Below are 16563 nucleotides of genomic sequence, written 5' to 3' on the forward strand. Positions count from 1 at the left end.
TGTTTACAAATGATCATGTGTCACCAGCCAGTATATTCTCTAATACCACCTAAATTCAGCAGACCAAGCTGGAAAACATTGTCTACCAAGTTAATGGTAAATATTTCAGTGATGCTTACATTGTATCAGAATGTGCATATCGCTGTTGTCGGATCAAAACCTTGTATCTCCAAAATGGTAACTTCACAGGAGAAGAAAAAAAACACTCTACTTTTAATGTAAGTCATTTTGGGTCATTTCCATTGGTCCATTTATTATTAAATTTACACACAATATAAGCACTAAAGGTATTTTCCAAATATAGTAAATACTAAAAATTGATTACAGCATTAACTCTATCTGTAATCAGTAGATGGGCCCGATAAGTTAACAAGCAACAGTAAACTATTTTTTGAAGTGAGCAATGTCACTGGTCCATCCCTTACTGATCTAACGATGCAATTGTAACGTGGAGCAAGGAGGCGGATGCATACGCTGAGATAAGCGAATTTTATTAAGGGCAAATCCAGGGTCATGGTCAAAACAGTCCAGGTTTAAATAGCAGATATGGAGAACAGGAGGGACAGACATGACAAAATGAACACAGAACCTCAAACAAGAACCAAACACCGCAAGAATACAATACACCCAACACGATCAAACATCCAAACAACACAAAGACCAGCGAATACTAAGGGCAAACACAAGGCTTATAAAACACAGGGATAAAGAGGGACAGGCAGAAAACAGGTGGCAACAATCAGGGGCAGAGTCACAAAACAAGGGGCCGGACTAGGAAACCAAAACAAAGAAGACGTGGACTAGACCAAAACAAAACACGAACACAGGGACAGGACCAGGAGGGGCCAATCGTGACAGCAATGATTTTCCAAATTTATGGGGTGATGAGGACATCTGAAAGCACTAAACGATGGCATTCAGACATTTTAGGACTGTGCTCTTGATGTATTTTGCTTTACTATAAATAGGTAGTGATTTAAAACACTACCACCACTTGGGTAAACTTTATCAGCCATTGATTGTCTTTAAGCAGATGCAGCACTTGTGGAAGAACATGGAAAACACATAGCAACTTATTTGGGAAGGGTCTTGCTGTATGCAAGCAGTCTCAGACGATAAGACATTGTTGAGCTTATTAGCAGAAAACGCAAACAGGCTACTGCTAAAACTAATGAAAAACACATGAAATGAAATTCTCTAGCTGTTGGATTAAGTGATGATAAGATTATTAAAATAGTAAGAGAAAATTATGATGATGATGCTGTTGGAAGATTCCTCTGGACCTGTTAAACAGTCACAGCTAAATGTTAACATGGCGTCTCTATTGATTTATTTCAGCACAGAAATGTAGAAATGCACCGATTGAAGTAGAACCAATAGAATTAGAGCTGTGGACAGTGGTGCTGGTGAACTATCCTGAGGTTTGTCAATTCAATCAAATATGTCCCACATTACCTGAGTTCTCCATACAATTGTGGCAGAGTTTGTGTGAAATGTTGGCACCCGTTGTGTCAGGTTCTGTCTGAGGATACCGGGATTAGGCCTTTTACAGTTATTACGTAATCACCCATCTTTCATCAGCTGGGAGCTGCTATCAATGGCTATCGATGGCTGGAATAGTCAGTTTGTCGACTGTAGGCTTGCATTTTAATAGTTGCAAATTACAAAGGCAAATTATTAATACTTGTTATTGACGTGGCAATCAATCACTAGCTGAGACTTCATGAGCCTGGCCTAAGTGGGGTTGGATTTTAACAGACAAAACTGCTTAAAGAAAGCAGGTCAAGAAAGTCTTGCAAGGTCAAATTGAGTAAGCTCTATGAATTTTGTGCCATTTCTCTTTCTTCTTCTGTTTCAGGGCCTCCAACTCTCTTCCTGTCTCGAGCCCACACTCCTCTTTCCATTCTCTCTCTTCCTCTCCCTCCCTCTCTCTCTTTCAAAGTCACAGGAGAACTTTCCTCCTGACCTTGCTGGCTGTTGGATTGCCGGGTCTGCCTCTGCTTGACGGAGTGCCACAGGGGGACATAATAAACTGCGCCCTTTTCATCCAGGACACAAAGGCTGCAGAGGAGAAGACTCCGGCCTCAAAGGAAGTGACAGAACAAAAGAGACGAGACCAATAGATCTACTGAGTGGCAGAGGAAGCTTGTACAAACTCTCTTTCTCCCTCTTTCTCATTCACACATACATAATCATTAATGGCCTGATAAACAAAGAAGATTCAACTGATGAAGTTGACTGGGATTCATCACTTGAGGGGAATTGCGGAGGTTTGTGCTACTGTGAACTTTTTTATATGCAGAAAAATAACTACGAAAACATGTTAAATTTCAAAACGATAAACTGGCATCTGAATGTTCTAAAGGAAGCAGCTGTCCATAAACAATACTTTCAAAGTGAAGAGCCAACAGTCAGGACAATTTATAAGTTATGTACCCTTCATGCACACAACATTTTGGCCCATGGTTTAGTAGAATGTCTGTATTCGGAAAGTGAAGCATCTGGAAGTTGTAAGCTCTGGGAATCGGTAGGAATAGGACCATAAATTTCACATTCTTTATCTCTCTACGTCTGCTCAGTATCTCCTTTGAATTATGGCTACTGGTACCTGGTGTCTCTATCTAGTGCTGAATGCTCTTCACATTCACAAATCTCCTTTTCAAGCATGCTTCTTTAGGGAACCAAAAGTCAAACCTGTTTAAGAGTGTAAAGAACCTCATGTAAAGTTGTTCACCAGTTAAAGTTGTACATCCACACCAAGAACAATTTATGACCCTTTATGATTGCATGACAAAGTTTTTATATGTAATGATGATGGCAAAATAATTTTAAATCTGAAAAAATAAGTTTCTTTGAGCACTATTTTGACTTCCCCCACCTTGAATGTATCTCTCTGCCATGAATGGATATAAAAAATAGTATTAGGCCAACCCTTGCTCTAAAACGGTCATAATGTCTAACCCTTGCAAAAAGTATATTTAAAGTTCATTTTATTAAGTAAACTTTAACTGGTAAGTATACTAATATCAATGTACTAGTAGTATACATGTAAGTGTACTTTTTCAGTACTTCTTGGGACCAAGTTTTATACTCCACACAGAAAGGACCCTGGTCACCTGAACCCAAGCCCTTCTTTCTGTGTTACTTTATACTTTGTTATATATCCCAATCAAAAGATTAAGTACAAGTATAGGTTGATTATACTTAAACTTTTCTGCATACTTGTAAGTATTAGCAAAGTATATTTAGGTATAATTTTGTTTAATATCTTTGATAAGTACTTTACTGAAAGCATACACACATTTTTTTAGTTTAAAATAAGTATACTAATAGCACGCTTAAATAAACTTCTTTTTCATAAGGGAAGGCTTTAGGCACCGTATTCATAGTCATTCAATGGAATAACTTTCTGTGAGGTCACATTTAGAGGACCCTAAACACTTCCAGCGTCTGGCTCCCATCGCCATCACTATGTACTTTGAGTCGGTAAGTTTCTCAAAAACAGAGCAATTCACATCAAACCGCTCTGAATGACTGTTTACATCTTTATACTGTAATTATGCAGAAATTGCGGAAAACCTTTAGAATTCCACTCCATGCATATATTACATCGCAGACAATCCTGCTGTATGAAACCTGATGCAGTTCAGCGGTGAGTTCTACATTACCACACACTGTTCACGTCAGGCTTTGAGCCTAGATATGAGCGGCTTTATCACTAGGAAGGTTGACTGGATCAAAGAGTTCTTGCTCCTGCGCTTTAGAGTTAAATAAGGGGTGGGGTATGGGGGGGGGGGGGGCGAGAGGATAATAAAAAGGAACTGAGGCGTTTTCGCCGGAGTAAATCTTATGGAAATGAGTTGGAGAGATGGGAGCCTTTTTTGGAGAACAGAAGCTAGCTGCTCTTCCAGTTCCTTATATCCATCCCTCATCCTCCCTCCATCCTCTCTCTCCTCTCCTCGTCCTCTCCTCTCCTCAGCGATCCGTGGCTTCGCATTTGCGCCGTGACACACCAGCGAACAAAGCTGGATTGTGGGAAAGCGTCGGTCACACACACCAGCCAAGCGGTGAGCATTCCACCCAAGTCATTTTTTTTTCATTTTTTCACCCTCATTTTTTTTTTTTTTTTGCCTAATCCCTCACTAGCCTTTCCCTCTTCTTCTCCACTGCTTTTTCCCACCCCTCCATCTGGCCCTTCCGTCCCGCCTGTCATGGAGAGATGGCTCCCAAAACTTCCCCCCGTAAGGCTGACGGACAGTTCAGAGGAGCGCGCAGACTCCCAACCAATAGTCCTTTTCAAAAAGGTGATTAAAGATTTCTCCTTTTTTGGTCCCTCCTTTGACTCCCGCTTTTTTTTAGCCAGTGTCTCGCCGGAACAAAAGCTATGGGCCACTGTTTGGGAACGTACACCCTCCTCAGGAGCGGAGGTGGGACTGTAGACTGTGTGTGTTTGGGAAGAGGGGGAGTGGTGGGGTGCTACCCATGACCTTTTCCTTTCTCCTGGCCAGTTCACCCCGACCTGCTTCGATTCTGTATGTGTGACCCCAGTGAAAGAGATCTGAACTCATTGTTTGTTCACCCAGTCAACCTTTTGACCCCTTCAGCACTTTGCATTAATCTGTTTTGTGCTGCTTCATAAAGGGGTCCCCTTCTATCGAGAGCCCCAGCCTTGCTGCATGGGACAGTAGGCCATCGAGCACCATAATCTTTTGTAATTCTCATTTCCAGGGAGAGTCTTCAGAGAAAAATTGTTGGTGAAAAATCAAAGTCTGGCAATTGTTTTTATTTTAAGTTGTCCACTAATAGAAAATACAGATGTGATCAACTAACGAGATCTCAAATCCTGAATTCTGCCCATATTTCTAATCATTTGTTTTTAACAGCATACAGTGGCAGAAACCTCACAAGCAGCTCTATTTGGAAGTATTTAGGGACTAGATGTGGTTTGAAAAGTGCAATTATTTAAAGCTGCACTATATGCATTTTTTACTGAAACTACAGGAAGACTCAGAGGAAAAAAGCACACTAAAGTATGATGCGTATGCTACAGCACATCATGCTATAAAGCTTTAAGTAATAATAAAGAAGCCAGAGGTGTCGAGTCAGATGTCACAGGAGTTTTCCAGACCATATCATATGCCTTTATATATCAGCGTCACAGGCACAGGCTCAAACAGAAGGTCCAGCTTGATGTTTAGGCCTCAAATGAAAAAACACCATTAAACTGAAGAAGATATGATGACAATAGCAGATCATTCAATTACGTCTTTGGAAGACACACCCTTCACCAAATTTGACACTTTCATTGCAATCATCAAAATCATTCGCCCAAGAAAGGATTCTGAAGAACAACCAGTGTTACAAAATGTTCTTCCACATGTTGCATGCAATTACACATTTCCGCCAGAGAAGGCTCCATATTCAAAACTTACATAGTGTAGCTTTTAAGCACAGTTTGTGCAATACTATTAAACTTGTTATGAGCTTTCATTACTTGTTAGTGACAACAGACTCATAAAATTAAACAAGTAAACTTCAGAAATCAAGCATATCTTGGCTGTTTGACAAATTTTGGGGGAACTGAAAAATTGTGTATATTTGATTTATTTAACTATTCCTTTAAAAAGGTCCTTATTTTCTACATTTTTCTTGTATTTTGTTATCCCCTGAGATATAAAATACACACACACACACACACACACACACACACACACACACACACATATATATATATATATATATATATATATATATATATATATAATCCTAATTCATGTGTACGCAAGCATTTTCCAACTTCGCTTTATTCCTTAGAATCAAACAGGCTGTTTTTGTTATTGTGCCTTTAAAGCTGATAATGCTGATATATGTAAATGACTTCTGTCCTGATTCCCTGTATATCATTCAAAAAGCAGTCCAGGCTGAAACACTCCTTTTAATTTAAGTTTGAATGGGTGGGGCTAAACTGCTGTAGGCCTAATAGGCAGATATATGTATGTAAATAGGTTTGTTTCCATGACATCATAAAAAAGTGAATTACACAATTGTGAATTTTCACAGATTAGTTTCCATATATAGGCTGTTTACATAGTACAACAAAGTGGTATGTTTAATAACATGATATTTCCAGCCAGGAAAAAAAAACCTCCACAATGTTCTCCACAATATTGGCCCTTCAGCACTGAAGGTGCATGTTCATCAAAATAACCTTCAACTTTCACTAAATGTCAACACGTAGAACTAAATAAAAGTAGTGGAGGAATAAGACGTTAATTAAAAATAAAATAAAAGGTGTTTTTCTTTCCTATCAACCATGCAGAAAAAAACAAAGTCTACTTATTTTCCCATAAATAATAATAGCCTTTGAAAAAGCCATTATGAGAAAGCAAACGTATCTGACTCTGCGTGCCGCAGATCCTTTTGACTGCCTCTCATTTATCTGCTGCATTCTGCCTTTGAGGTGTAGCGCACTGGGCCGCAGCAATCCCAAAAACATGACTTAAATTAAATAAATGGATTTTTTGGTCCGTTAAAGATCACTCCATCTTCTCAATTTAACAAGTGTGCCATTTTTCCTTGACAGTACTTTCTGTGGAGGTGGTGGAACGAACATGACTTGGCGCTCTAATGTCCAGCATGCTCACACTGTGTGGGCTTTTAGTCAGTAGATGGAGATTAAATGCACTAAGTGTTCTGATAAAGAACTTTTTCACGTTGTGTATCTTTTGCATCGTATGCCTTTTAATACACCTTAACCCTTGTAGATACAAGGCCATTTAGCCCAGACACCTCTTAAATGTTCTCTGCTCGTCAAAGATTTAGGGACTACATTTACAGAAGGTTTTATACAAACAAGCGTTTAGGTTTCCCAGAACTGTATAAGTTTCCCAGAACTTAACATATTAAAACTGTAGCATGTCTTGTATAATCATATCACGTATTCGCATAATGCATGCTGGGTATTGTAGTAGAGTGATGTGCTACAGGTTATTGACAGATAGCCTATTAAATATTACTGTTACAATTTGCACAGTAATACTTTAAGTGACATGAATAAAGTAACACTTTATTAGTGTCTCTAATAACTGTGTAGTTCCTCATTAACAACACATGCAAAAATAATGTAAAAATAAGCTGCACTTATTTTATTTATTGTATTGTATCTTATAGTTATTGTATTGCATTGAATGGCACAGAGTTCTGGGTTCAACTCTGTTTCTTTTTCTCTTGGTGTCTGCAGTGACATTTTGTTTCTAGCAGTATCTGAGCTCAGGACTGTCTTTTTCTCTAAGCTATTGGTAACTAGCAAAGATACTTTCTCTAGATAGACAAAGCACTTCTTGTAAGTCGCTTAGCGTCTGCTAAATGCTGTAAATGTAATGTTACTACAGGTGATGTACTTACTGCTACAGATGAGTTATAGATGATTACAGCTTATGTAAATACACATATTGTCGCTCTCCAAAGCAAAATCTCCACAACTTTTAGTGTTAGTGTAATTCAAGTTCATTTTCATTTTATTTCAAGCTATTTTTAAGCATTTCTATTGGTCCATTCATCATGAAAGTTTCACAGAATGAAAAAGGGTGGCTGTTGAGCTTAAATCATGCGGAAAACAAAAAATTGCAAAAAAATTGAGATAATTGGATGTGTTCTTGTGTATCTTAACAGTTCTGTAATATGTGTAATTACATAGGAGAAAATAAGCTGTTGCAACTATCAAAGATGCACAGAGTACTGAAGTTGATACACATGTTCATTTACATAACGTTAATAAATACAGAAATGATCCGAGATTAACTTGTTAATCTTTTTAAATGAACCACATTGAAAGTTAAGAATGTTGTTCCTTCTCTTGAAACCTTTTTTGAAACTGCAGGACTGTAATCCTTCTATAAAGAAGAGTCAAGAGTTTGATTGTCATGTGCACAGCAGAACAGGCAGTTACACTGTACAATGAAATTCTTACTTTGCTGTTCCTCCTTTCACCAAATGTACTCTTAATATAATCTTAGAAGAAAATAGAAAAAAACTGACAAGATATGAATAACACTATAAACAACAGTAAAAAGTAAAAAAGTACATTTTATGTGCGACGTTGAAAGAAAAATTAAAGCGCATGATAGTCTATAACCATGAATCCCTCACCAGTTGTTACATTGCTCTTACATGCATTGCTAAAGTGCAACTATTATTACAGACACTTATTATTAAGACACTGTGATGATGTTTGATGAGTTCGGTGCTATGTGGATTAGCAACAGTGCAGACAAGCATTTTCAAAATGAGGCAAAGTGTCTCCAAACTTTTGAAGGCCCGCATCAGCCCGAGGCTTATGCTGGAAAAGAGCTCCGAAATCACAGCCAGTTCATTTCGTAGAGACTGATGAAGAGCACGAGGGGAAGGACGCCGAGCTTACCCCGAGGATTTGATGTCTGTGATGAGGCCGCGAGTCGAGGCAAAATGACTTTTTTTTCTTCATTTCGGTTTAATGAGGTGAATATTGCTCCTTGTGAGTAATGAATTAAAGCCAGCATTCTTTTTTTAAATGAATCGCCATCTTCACCGCTCATTTCATCTTCCACCCCGTGCCCCCCCACGGTTCTTTGTATTGTGCCATTTCATAATCGGGTGTCAAGTGGTGGGACATAATAACACGTAATTTCTTATTAGGCTTGTGAAAAAGTCATTTGCGTTCAGGGGGTGCGCAGAGAGAAACAGCCGCTCTTCATCAGGAGGTCTTTTCACCGTGTCATAACAGGTAAAAATAGTCCATTCAGTCTGTTTAGTGTCGTGTCCCATGACACCTTTATTTACTTGGAATAGAAATGGACTTCAAACCTTTGTTTTCTGAGAGGTCAGGCCAGCGGTCCACATGATATTTTTATCTCAATATTATTACCATGTGGCAACCAACGGGTTTTTTTTATTGAGGGCATAACTATTTCAGTACAGTAATGACATTTTAAGCATTTTGACTGTATCACTGATGCTCCCTGCACTGAAACGTGAAAAAACTGAAACAGTAACTTAGTTATAAATTTCTCAGAAAAAGACATTTCTGAATGTGAAGAACTTTTATAAAGGTTTAAAAAACATTCACATAGGTTCTACACCAATTTCCTAGAACTTTCACATTATGTGGAGGTTTTTATCCTTTAGAAAGGGTTCTTCACACTCATTTCATTTACAGGAAATAATCAAAAGGTTCTACAAATGGAAACATGCTGTGTGAGGTTCTATATGAAGCAGTTTAGGTTTCTGTACCGGTTATGGCTTAGTTTTCTAAGATCACTATTTAGCACAAGACATGGACATGCTACTTTTCAGTGTTATTTTGATATGAAATTTGTATTTTTCTGAGCCAAACTGATCTGTGTAGTACATAATCACCAACATTTTATCATGAATTAATATTGTCTTTAATAGCCTATACAATCTACACTGAACACGGTAACAGCATACTTCACCTCAAAGTTGCAAGCAAGTTTATTTACTTTAGAACTGATAGAAAACGGCTATTCTATTGAAACAGTTCAGCCTTTCATATGAGGAATTTGAAAACTTAGTAAAAGTGAGGCAACTGGTTTCATAACCTTTTTAAGCAAACCCGGAGTGTTCCATTTTAAAGTGTAATAGTTTTATCTGTCACTGCCTTCTGAGTGTCTATGGTGGTCTGCCAGGAGGGTCTGCCAGGCATTTTCAGACATACTACGTGAACATAGCATTTTTATGAGTTAGCACAAGCACAATGCTGTTAACTATCAGTTGAGGCTAATATAATCAGAAGTGGATAGAACAGTCTAAACCTGTCCTCAAGTATTGTTACCTGAGTGAAGTAAAAGTACCCCTGCAAAACACACCTCGAGTAGAAGTACAAAGTAGCAGCTTAAAGGAACATTTTTTTGATCACTCATTAACTTGGTACGTCCAGCATTTAACAGCACAGGAACTGAAGTTGGTCAGGGGCTGTTCTCTTTTGGAATGCTGCAATCAGAGGTGTGACCAATCAGATGCTCAGAGGTGTGACCAATCAGGGCCTCATTCACCAATATCCTCCTGAGTTTGTTCTTAAATGTGTTCTTGAGAAAGGTCCTAAGAAAAAGTCTGTGTCAGATTGATGACGTGTTCTTAAAGCACAGAACTGTTCACCCCTTCGTGCTGTTGAGTGTGTGAAGATTCTGTTCTTACCTAAGAACAAATAACAAATAAGAAAACATTGGTGAATGTCAGAATCTTCGTGAAAACTTTCTTCTTATGAACGATTGGTGAATGAGGCCCAATGTTATGTAATCAAAGGAATCAGTAAGAAAAAAGTAACTAAACTCAGTAAATCAGTAACTAAACAAGGGATCAGTATCTAAGGTTAATGGTTAAAATGTAATTGAGTGAAATTTCTTCTTTTTCACAAATAAAAAACTGAAAGTACTATGATTTAAATGTACCCAGAAAAGTACAAATCCATCTTATTTTTACTTGAGGACATGTAACTGACTAAATGTAACTAGTTACTTCTCACCTCTGACTAGAACTAGCCTTACTTAGCAGCTGTTATCACACTTTTCTATGCTAAAACTTGTCCTTGAGGCTCTGTATGTAAAGGAGCATGTTCATTTGTTTTGTGCTCGATAACAGTTTTACTTCAAGCTGCACTATGACAGTTTGGGGGATTTGGAGACCTCTCTGGTGAAAATGTGTAACTGCCCGCTACACGCAGAGGAACATTTTGTAATGGTGGTTGTGCTTCAGGTGCTTTCCACAGTGGATGAACAGCAGGGAGCACGTTGAAAGATTATTCAAAGAGAACTCAGTCAAAACTTGGGGAGGGATGTGTCTTACAAGAAGAAAAGTGAATTGTCTACTATCTGCTATTGTCATCATATCCTAATCAGTATAATGTTGATTTTATATAGAGCCAGACCTTCTTCTTGAGCCTGCATGTGTGACAATAATATGTTAAAATGTATGAAATGGTCTGAAAAACCCCTGCAAAAATTTACATTGGGGTGAGGAACCTCATATATATATATATATATATATATATATATATATATATATATATATATATATATATATATATATATATATATATATGTATATGTATGTATATGTATGTCTATATCTGTATATGTCTATCTATCTCTCTCTCTCTCTCTCTCTCTCTCTCTCTCTATATATATATATATATATATATATATATGAAGTGAGAAAGGAAAGCCAGTATGTGTAACTTGTGGATAAGCACACCACCAAACACACAAAACACTCTGCAAGTAGTACTTATGCACATTATTAGTTAGCTATATGTAATATCATTGTAATCTGTGGCCCATGACCAGATATGTAAATATTAATGTGACCCCCACTGGGAAAAAGTGCCCCTTGTTTATTTTTATAAAAATGTCTGAATTATTTTTTTTTTCAGATTCTATATGCATGATGAGTGTATGTTATGACCTTGGGAGCATAGGCGCATTGGCAGAGATAAGTTTGAGATGGCAGTGGCATTCACCAGATTGGAAAGTCCTCAGGGGAGTTCAGTCTTGTGATTTGGTTCAGGGGGCTTTTCTTAGTGAGGGGGTTAGACAGAGTTCCCCTTTAGAGTAGACCACACAGTGAGGGGCTGAAAAACACCCCCGTCTTTAGGATTAATAAAGCACTTCTTTTGAATCAGTAAGTCTTTCAAAGGAGAGAGTCTTTTAAAAGCCCAGCCTTTTTCCTCTAATCTCTAAACACAATCATTATTGCTCATTTCCAAGTGCTACAAAGTTGAGACTGTTAAAGAAAATCCTACTGGGGGGCTTCTTTGGGTTGTTTGCTTGGTTATTGTCTTCAATAAAATATGTTAATTTTTAATTTATTCACTATCTGGTGTGGCCCAGATGAATGTGAGCCCTCCTATTAAGTCTTGGTTCCTCCAGTATTTCTTCCTCATGCTGTTATGGGGTTTTTCCTACCACTCTTGACCTCAGCTTGCTTGTTAAGGATCTCACCCTGCATTGTTGGAAAGCTGCTCTGGCACAGCGTCTATAATGGGCCCATATCTTACACTTCATTTGCATTTTATGTTTTTCTTGAGGTCCGCTTATGATTTTTGCATGGTTTTATGTACCAAAAATAATTTGCGTTTATTTTTTTATGAGCATTTTCCAACCTCATCCCTTACAATTGAACAAGCGATTTTTGCTACTGTGCCTTTAAGACTAATACATGTAAATGATCTCTATCCTGATTGGCTGCCTTGTATTATGCCTAACTAAAAAAGCAGTCCAGGCTCAAACAGTCTTTATCAGTTCATTTGAGTAGGTGGAGCTAAACTGCTAAGGCTGAATGGTTCATTTTTTAAACTTTACGTGCTACAAATGTTAACGTCCAACCATTAAAACCTTTAGCTTAAAACAAAAGCAAGGAAATCTATTTTTTCATGATATATGCCTTTAATAATAATAATAAACTTAAACGAAATTTTGTTTTCCTATTGAAGGACTTTCTAAAGACCTTTCCTTTGTTCTTTGCTCAAGAAAGCATATCCTAGCTAAAATCTGATAATTGCCCGAAGCCTGTATATCTCACTTTGGCCACATTCTGATTTTATTCTGCTTGTTTTCCAGATGCAGAAAGTCCAGACACATGAATGAGATGCTAGAGCGTGTGCTGCTATTGAACTGTGGAACTCACCTTAAGGTTTTTTGAAGTCTAGATGTGCCCTCGACTGCTACATGAGCTTCAGCCCTGTTACTGCGGTCAGTTCCACATGGGAGGCTTCAGCGGCTCTGTTTCGCTCTGCAGTGCTGAAAGACAAAGTCAAATAAACTCAGTGGAAATGAGACAGAAACAGAGCCTCCAGACAATCAAAACCAAGGAAGCTGTGATAATGATCATGTGAAAACACGGTTATTAAGATTAGCCTCTAATACCAGGAAGGACGGAGGTGGGTCCTGTTGATTCTGTGAGGACAGCCGGGAAGGAACGAAACTCATGGTCACGGAGAGGAAATACAGGCGAGTCAGAAACAGAGATTTTGTTAACAGTTAGAAGTTCTTCAGATCAGATCAGGTATCAAATACATCACTGTGGAGAGGAAAAACACAGGAGAGTCTCTTGAAATAGATCAAGTTCCAGTTGCTGAAGCCTAATCAACTGTTTTTTATTTAACCCTCAACAAACAGAACTATGCAGGGCAGTTTTAATATTTACATGGTCCATATGTTCACTGAGCTTCTCCAGGCACAAATATGAAGAATGTTTTCAAATGCATCAAACTATTGGACTAACAGTTGTTTTTAGCACTTAATTTTGTATATTAAATGCAGTTTTGGTCCCATAATCTACACAACAATAGAAACCCCAAATTTAACTGCAACCAGAAGTATGAAAATTACACCTGATAAAAAAAAATAAATTCAAATGGATTCTATTAGATGATCATGATCCTAGGTATAACTAACTTTCATTACTTTGGACCAGTGGTTCCCAGCCCTGATCCTGAAGTAGCCCAGCCCAGCACATTTGAGTGCTTCCCCTGTTCCAAACACAACTAATCATCTCATTCACAAGCCCTTCATGACTTAAAGCAGTTGTGTTGGGAGCTGGGAAAACACTAAAATTTGCAAGACAGGGGCTACTCCACAAGCTCTACTAGGAGCTTTTGCTTTAGCCCACAATAACATATTTTTTCATAATCATTCTTAAATTGTTGGACAAGAATAAGGGTTCACACTCTTTTCAGGACATACTTTTCTATGACTTTTCAGGACAACATCCATAACACCTGTTGGTCACAAAAGACACTGCATTTAAGGAACTGAATATAAGGTAGAATTGCATTTAAGGTAGGACTGACATTAAGGCGGCAGTGAATTTAAGGTGGAACTGCATTTAAGGTAGCAGTTTAAGGTAGCACCTAGCAACACATTACCATCCACCTTAGATACTGTAGCCAGTATCTCTCCAGTTTGTTTTCGGACCCCTGGCCCATAACCGTTCCAGTTTTATAGAAGGTTATGTCGAATTTGGGGGTGGTGTCCAGGTACAGCTGCCTGATTGTTTTGTTTTCACACATTTTATAATCTGTCTGGTCTTTCAGAAGAGTGGAGTGCCAGATATCTGGGTGATCAGTGTAGAACACCAGGTCAGATTTAGTTAGTCTTCCGTTGAGCAGTGTGAAGTCTGCTCGGAGGGTCTCGGGGTGTGTTCTCAGTATCTCTGTCTTGTATTTCATCTTTTTATTATCACTGTTTGCCTCTATGCCCTGCGATGGACTGGCGACCTGTCCAGGGTGTATCCTGCCTTCCGCCCGAAGACTGCTGGGATAGGTTCCAGCATCCCCCCGCGACCCTGACGGAGAAGTGGCTTAGAAAATGGATGGATGTTTGCCTCTACAGGGTAGCTGATAGCTAGAGAGCCGAAGCTGGGCTCAGTTTGCTGGCTCAGTGTTTTGTTCATTTTCAAACAGACAGAGGTTCTAATGGCAGTTGGAGGTTTAATCTCACTGAGTTAGAACATACAGTCCTTATAAATGTTTATAGTGAATCACAGAAATGTACAAAAACAAGCATACCCCTATCTTAACCCGCTCAGCCTGATTTGTTGATTGTTTGTTGTTTTTCCTGTGATTTGTTGTTGTTGTCCAGAGTTCTCCACTCAGTCTCTGTTGTTTTGATTTAAGTGAGTGTGTCTGAGCTGATAGCAGAAAGCTTGCTAGATGAATTTCTTCCTCTTTTTAAAGTCGATGGATCTCAAAAATGGTTCAGAACATGCCTGATATACTCATTTAGAGTCTAGTCTACTGTTTACTGCTGTATATCTCCAAAAAATCAACAAAAAGTTTGAAGATTCAGGAGCTCATACTGTTTGCTGCTGTTTAGAATTCTCTCTCTCTCTCTCTCTCTCTCTCTCTCTCTCTGTCTTTGTTTCTCTCTCTCTCTTTCTCTCTCTCTCTCTGTTTCTCTGTCTCCCTCTCTCCATCTCTCTCTCTCTGTTTCTGTCTCTGTTTCTCTGTCTCTCTCTCTCTCTGTTCCATCTCTCCCTCTGTCTCTCTCTCTCTCTCTCTCTCTCTATCACCCTCTGTTTCTCTCTCTCTCTCTCTCTCTCTCTCTCTCTCTCTCTCTAACACAGTGAGTCAGTCCCTTGTGCAGCTCACTGTCCTTTGGATCCTCATTCCACACACACGCTCACCGGTGCTCAGTATCAGTCAGTCGCGTGATCCTGTTGGTCACACCTGGTGAGCAGCAGCCTTTCATGCTCGCGTCTCTCCTCGCGCTCTCGTGAGCTTCTCTCATGCGCAGGCTTGCCTAATGCAGATGTTCTCTCTCATCTGCTGTTAGTGTTTAATGCCTCTCCACTCAGAGACTACCACTCACAGCGCTACAGAGACAGAGAGAGAGAGAGAGAGAGAGAGAGAGAGAGAGACTTTTGAGAGAGAGAGAAATTTTTGCTCAAGCAACACAAATGATGAAATCTGACTGTTAAGAAAAACAAATCAAAGAGCACTGAGTCAAACAAATGATTTGATCAGGACTGCAAAAAAAGAGGCAAGAAGTTAGAAATGTATCCAATCACAGAGAACCACACAATCAGGAACTGCGCACAAAATACTGTGAGACACTGAAAGAATAGAAATCTACACTGAAAACAAAAAAGTACAAATACATGCAAAATCGAATAAATGACTCAGAGAAATCACTCAACTCCAATTCATTCTGGGACCACTGGAAATCGCTAACCAGAAAAAACCAAGATCATATAACAATTAGAGATGGGGAAATAGGGAGAAACCATTTTGAAGAGTTATACAGAAGTCCATCGGTCTTGATAAAAGGAACATAATTCTTGATAAAACAATGATTAAAACAAGGATTATCAAAACCCACTGGACTTCTCAGCCACTATAGAAGAATCAGAGGAAAAAACTCAGAGGCCTCCAATCCAGAAAAGCCTGCAGTACAGATGGCATCTTGAACGAAGTGCTAAAAAAACTCACCCTGAATTCAAATGAGCTATTCTAAAACTCTTCAATCTTATTTTAAATGTAGGTCATTTCCCCACAGTCTGGAATGAGGGGCTCATCACCCCCATATTTAAATCTGGAGACAAATTTGACCCAAACAATTACAGAGGAATTCACGTGAACAGTAACCTGGGAAAGGTCTTCTGCAGCATCCTCAACACTCGAATAACTCCCTTTCTAAAAGAACATAATGTTCTAAGCAAAACCCAGATTGGCTTCTTAGCACATCATCGAACATCTGACCACATTTTTACTCTTCACACACTGATCAATAAATACACAAACCAAAATAGAGGCAAAATCTTTGCATGTTTCATAGACTTTCAAAAAGCTTTTGACTCAATTTGGCGCAATGGATTATTTTACAACATCATTGAAAGTGGGGTGGGGTGTATGATGAGAACTGGGTTCTTTCCACAGTCGCGAGGAGTGAGGCTGCAGCCTGAGCGCCACACTATTTAACATACAAATCAATGAACTGGCTGAAAAACTTGATCTGTGTAGTGAAATACCTGGCCTCTCTATTGGAGATGCAACAATTAAATGTCTCCTCT

The sequence above is a fragment of the Pygocentrus nattereri genome, chromosome 15 (genome assembly GCF_015220715.1).
Source record: "Pygocentrus nattereri isolate fPygNat1 chromosome 15, fPygNat1.pri, whole genome shotgun sequence".
NCBI classification, from domain to species: Eukaryota; Metazoa; Chordata; class Actinopteri; order Characiformes; family Serrasalmidae; genus Pygocentrus; species Pygocentrus nattereri.